Source organism: Chrysochloris asiatica, unplaced genomic scaffold (genome assembly GCF_000296735.1).
Source record: "Chrysochloris asiatica unplaced genomic scaffold, ChrAsi1.0 scaffold00219, whole genome shotgun sequence".
NCBI lineage: Eukaryota > Metazoa > Chordata > Mammalia > Afrosoricida > Chrysochloridae > Chrysochloris > Chrysochloris asiatica.
Genome location: NW_006408737.1, coordinates 146323 through 152284, shown reverse-complemented (window position 1 = coordinate 152284; position 5962 = coordinate 146323).

Genomic DNA, 5962 nt, shown 5'->3' with positions numbered 1-5962 from the left:
TCTATTTTTCCACATATAGCAACCTTATTATTATTTTAGTACAATAACAAAGAAGAAATAAAAGCTTAACCTTGAAACTTCACCACTTACGGCTCACTCTTGCCTAGGAATACACAATATTAGCTGTAATGTTACTACTCCTGTAGTGTTTAAATGTGTACACTTATCATGCTTTCTTTTTTTTTTGTAAAATATGACGTCGGTTAACAGTCCTCTGATTATCTAACTACCTCATCAGTGATTCCTACCTGCAGTTACTTCTCTTCTAAAGTTCATGCCTGGAGAAACACTAGGGCTCAGAAGGAAAGAGGCTCAAGAAGAGAATGAATAGACGATTTGTCCTTTTAGCATAAATTATCCTTTCACAAAACTAATCACTTTTGAGAATTAAATTGAGGGTTTTGAGACAGTAATGAATATGGGAGGAAAAGGTGACATGGAATAAACCTTCTTGAAAGAAATATCATAAAATGTAAAACTTAAATATATAAAAAAAATTAAAATCTATACTACAAAAATAAATGAATATCAAGGATGAAACAAGCATGCTATCATAAATTCACATACTAGAGAGTCAACTATTTTTCTTCTATATTTGATAACCAAAGAACAGCTAGAAGTAATTCCTGAAAAGATGAGATACTTAAATTTGAAAACTGGTTGTAAAATTCCAAATGGTAAAAGAGAAAATACACAAAAAACAAAAGACCCAGCAAGAAAGCACGAACTCAGGAACTAGAACGATAAATATGCAAACAATTTACTCACTTAAATCAACAAACAGCACTCACTTAAAACCCCATACTAAATCATAAAACTCAGTTGCCATCAAGTAGATTCTAACTATGGTTTGTGCTTGACTAACCTAAAGATTGGTGGTTCAAACCATCCAGTAGCACTCTGGAAGAAAGGCCTGATGATGTACTTCCTTAAAGAATACAGTTCAGAAAATGCTAGGGAGCAGTTCTAATCTGTAACACATGCCGTCATGATGACTCAGACAGTAAGAGGCTTAGTTTTTGGTTTTAAGTCCAAGAGGAGGCACATGTGGTTCAGTGGTAGAATTCTTGTCTTTCATGTGGGAGACTTGGGTTTGACTCCTGAATGCACCTCCCACTCAGCCAACACTCATCTGTCCGTGTGCTGTCCGTGTTGCTAGTAGACCAAACAGGTTTCAGTGGAGCTTCTTGTAAAAAATGTTAACAATCGTCTCTTCTCAGCACTCTCTATGTCTCTGCTGGGTTCGATAATTCATTGCAATGGCCGTAAAGAACTTAGGACACCATATGGGATTTATTAGTGAAGTTGACAAATTACAATTTAGGGTCAGAAAGATTTAGGGCCACAGTTTTCTAGTGAGGACAGCCTATATCTCTCTCTGGCCCTTGACCCTTTGGTCTGGCCTCTGCCAGCTCTGGCCATGTTACAAAGCTCTTTTAAAGCTCTGGTAAATGATCGCAGGGCACATCACTCTACTATAAGCCTCAGCTTGAAGACACTCAATTCTAGTTCCAGGGGTCTACCTTACCCAATTAAGTGCCTAGGGGCACCCCACTCTCCAAGCAAGCTACCTGAGTAACATCTCTCAGCTTTTTACCTGCTCCATGAGACTAGAAAGCCAGCTGCTCTGTCTCCTGCATTGACTCTTAGTTCTTCTTCTTCAGCTGCTCCCCTGCCACTCCTCCAGTGTCAAAGCTTTCTGTCCCTGAGTTGAAGAGTTTCAGTGTGCAGATATCTCCTCAGGGTCCAAAGTATGTGTTCCACTCTGCACTATTCTTCTTTGATGGTAGTGAAACTCCCCCTTCTGCTTCTGAGATGGCTCATTGTAAAATTATCCTCAGCTGGATGGCAAAATGGACCAATCACAATTAGCCTTGATAATAACCACTTACAACTGAATGATATAATTCATCAGTATCTTCCCCCAGCTGTTGTTACCTAGACCTATCAATAAAAAGGAATTTAGTGGGAGTTTACAAAGATTATGGTTAGAAGAGACATAAACCAATTCACAGCACCACCCTTCCAAACTAGGCGGGACTAAGAAAAAAGGTCTGTTAATTTGTTTCAGAAAATCAGCCAATGAAAATCCTATGGAACAAAATGAATATGCCGAAAACATTAAAACATAATGACTTAGAGTGAGTTAGAAACTGCATCCTACTTAGAAATAAACACACTGCACCTGCACAAATCATGTGACGAGGAAAGATGAAAAATCAAAGAATGTATAAAGATTAACTCTTTCAGTTGTTATTTCATTCATATGTTTATTTCTTTAGCAATATTCATTGAAGAGTGGCTTTCTATGGCATTATGCTAGGTTTATGATTTGAGATTACAATGGGAGATATTTAATTTAAAAACAATAATAATACTATGATAAATACCTTCCCATATTGAAGAAAGAGCATGCACAGCAGGGTCACTAGATCCAGTCCTGGGGTATGGGAAAACTCTCCTAGGAAGAAGTTGTAGATATAGCAAAAAGTAAAGAAAAACATGACCGAGTGAATGGAGTTGGAGGTTGTTGTTGTTAGGTGCCAATGAGTAGGCTCTGACTCATATAGACCCTGTGCATAACAGAGCAAAACACTGTGAAGTCCTGTGGCATCATCACAATTATTGTTACACTTGAATCCACCGCTGCTGCCACTGTGCCAATCCATCTTGTTGGGAATCTTCCTCTTTTTCACTGACCCTCCACTTTACCAAACATGTCCTTCTCCGGGGACTGGTCCCTCCTGAAAACATGTCTGAAGTATGGGAGATGATGTCTTGTCCTCCCTGCTTCTAAGGAGCAGTCTGAGTGTACTTCTTCCCACACAGATTTGTTTGTTCTTCTGGCAGTACTTTCTACTTTCAATATTCTTCTCCAACACCATATCTCAAAGGAATCAGTTCTGCTTTGGTATCCCCTCGCCATTATCTTACTCTCATAAGCATTTAAAATATAATGGCTTGGGTTATTTCAAATACAATGGCTTGGGTCAGGTGCACTTTACTTCTCAAATTGACAGTTTTGCTCTTGAACACTCTAAGTAGGTCTTATGCAGCAGATTTGCCTAATGCAATCTGACGTTTGATTTCTAACCTGCTGCTTCCGTGAGTGTTGATTGAAGTCTTTGGCAACTTCAATGTCTTCTTCATATATTATGATGTTATTTATTGGTCCAGTGGTGAGGATTTTTGCTTTCTTTACATTGAGGTGCAATGCATAGCGAAGGCTGTGGTCTTTAATCTTCATCAGTAAATATTTTAAGTCATCTTCACTTTCAGTAAGTGAGATTGTATCATTTGCATATTGTTGTTGTAGTTGTTAAGTATCCTGGAGTCAGTTCCGACTCATAGTGACCCTGCACAGGGTTTCCCAGGCTGTAAATCTTTATGGGAGCAGAACGTTTTATCTTTCTCCTTTGGAACTGCTGGTGAGAGCTCCCCTCCCCCCCTTTTTTGCATATATCCTCATTTGCATATTACAGGTTGTTAATGAGTCTTCCTCCAGTCTTGCATAATATAGTGACTGAATAAGTATGTGAAAGGATAGGACACTGGGACACACTTTTCCTGATTTTAAACCATCCAGTATCCACTTACTCTGTTTAAACAACTGCTCTTGGTTTATTTATATACAAGGTCTTCATAAGTGCAATTAAGTGATCCAGAATACCCATTCTCTGTAATTTTGTCCATAGCTTGTCATGATCCACCAGTTGAAGGCTTTTGTATAGTCAATAAAGCACAAGTGAATATCTTTTTGGTATTCCCTGCTTTCAGACAAGATCCATCTGACATCAGCAATGCTTCCTTCCTGACTTTTTAAATGACCTTTTCCTTTCTTCCTATATGATGTTCTTGTCTGCCCACAGTACTTCTGGTCTTCAGTCCTAGTGTCTAATGCATCAAATCTGTTCTTGAGATTGTCTCTAAACCCAGGTGGCATATTTTAAAGGTCATATTTTGGCTCTTGTGGACTTGATTTAATTTTCTTCAACTTCAGCTTGAATTTGGATACGAGCAATTGATAGTCTGTTCCACAGTTGACCCCTGGTCTTGTTTTGGCTGAATGATATTGAGCTTTTTCACTGTCTCTTAGCACCGTTGTAGTACATTTCATTCTTACATATTCCATCTGGTGAGGTTCATGTCAGGACATGGATAAGGTGGGGAAATCCCATAATCTTTCCTTTCCATCTTTCCAAGAACTTTTTGAAGCTCTCTCCTTTACTCTTTCAAGATTGAACTTTTTCGATTTTTTTATTTTGTTGAAACCATGTGTTTTCAGTAATTAATTTTGAATGGAATGCAGATTTTAAAAAGCATTTCTTTAGATAATGTGGACTTGATACAATCAGTGGTCTGAGGGTTGGGAGATGTCTAGGTTGGCGGAATGAGTTCAGTTTCTTTAGAATCATGCAGTTACACAGTAATCCACCAGATGGCAGCACCCATGGGAACTGGGGAATCAACTTCCCACTCAGCCACAGAGGCAGAAAATGTAGGTGGGCTCTGTAGGAGATAGCTTCAAAAATGGAAATATGAAAAAGAAACATTATGGAATTTCCCCACCTTATCCACATATAAAGCTCCTTTGTGTATCCCATAGATTATGAAAGGGTTTAAAAAGATAAGGAAAGCTGAATTATTATACACATTTGACTTTTTCTACAATGACTATACAGTTTATAAAAATTGATCATACATTAGAACAATAAGAAAGCTGAGGTCATATAAAATTCCAACAGTGTATAGCACACAACTTTTAGTTCTAAAGCAGTAAACTTAAAGATTAGTAAAAATAGATTTAAAAGAAGTAATTATTTATAAATTGTAAAACACTGCAAATAATAGTGGGTTAACAAATAAAAACAAAGTTGTGCTTAGAGGTAAATTTGTAAGCTAGAATGCTTTTGATATTTTTGGTGGTGATGGTTGGTGGTTATGTGCCATGGAGTTGATTCTGACTTGTAATGAACCCGTATAGGTTACATGAGCAGAATGCCTTATTTTTCTCCCATGGTGTGGCTGGTAGATTTGAACTGCTGACGTTGCGGTTAGCAGCCCAGCTTGCAATCCACTACACTACCAGAACTCCTTTAATAGTCTTTCTTTCCTGGCTTTTAATGACCCATTGCTTTCTTCCTGTACTATGTTCTTGATGTAAACCCACAGCACTTCTGGTCTTCGGTTACAGTGTCTAATGCATCATATCTGTTCTTTTGATTGCCTCTAAATTTATGTGGGATTTTTTAAGGTTTTATTTTGGCTTTTACTAACTTGATTTAATTTTCTTCAGCTTCAGCCTGAACTTGCATCTGAGCAACTGATAGTCTGTTCCATAGTTGGCTCCTGGTCTCTTTTTGGCTGAAGATATTGAGCTTTTCCACTCTCTCTTTCCACAGTTGTTGTCAATCTGATTCCTGTGTAAGCCATCTGCTGAGGTCCATGTGTATGTTGTTAGGCGCCATTAACTCGGTACTGATTCATAGCAACCCTACGCACAACAGAACGAAACACTGCCCAGTTCTGGGCTAACATCACAATTGTTGCCACGCCTGAGTTCACTGATGCTGCAATATTGCCAATCCATCGTGCTGGGGTCTTTCTCTTTTTCTCTTACTCTCCACCTTACCAAACATGGTATCTTTCTCCAGCGAATGGTTCCTCCTGACAATATGTCCGAAGTATGGGAGATGAAGCTTGACCATCATGACAACCATGTGTATTTTTGTTGTTAGGTGCCATCAAGTTGGTACCGACTCATAGAGACCTTATGCACAACAGACCAAAACACTGCCCGATCCTGGGTCAACCTCACTACTGTTGCCACGCTTGAGTCCATCGATGCTGCCACTTGGCCAGTGCATCTCATTGGGGGTCTTCTTCTTTATCTCTGGCCCTCCACCTTACCAAACATGATATCCTTCTCCAGTGACTGGTCCCTCCTGACAATATGTCTGAA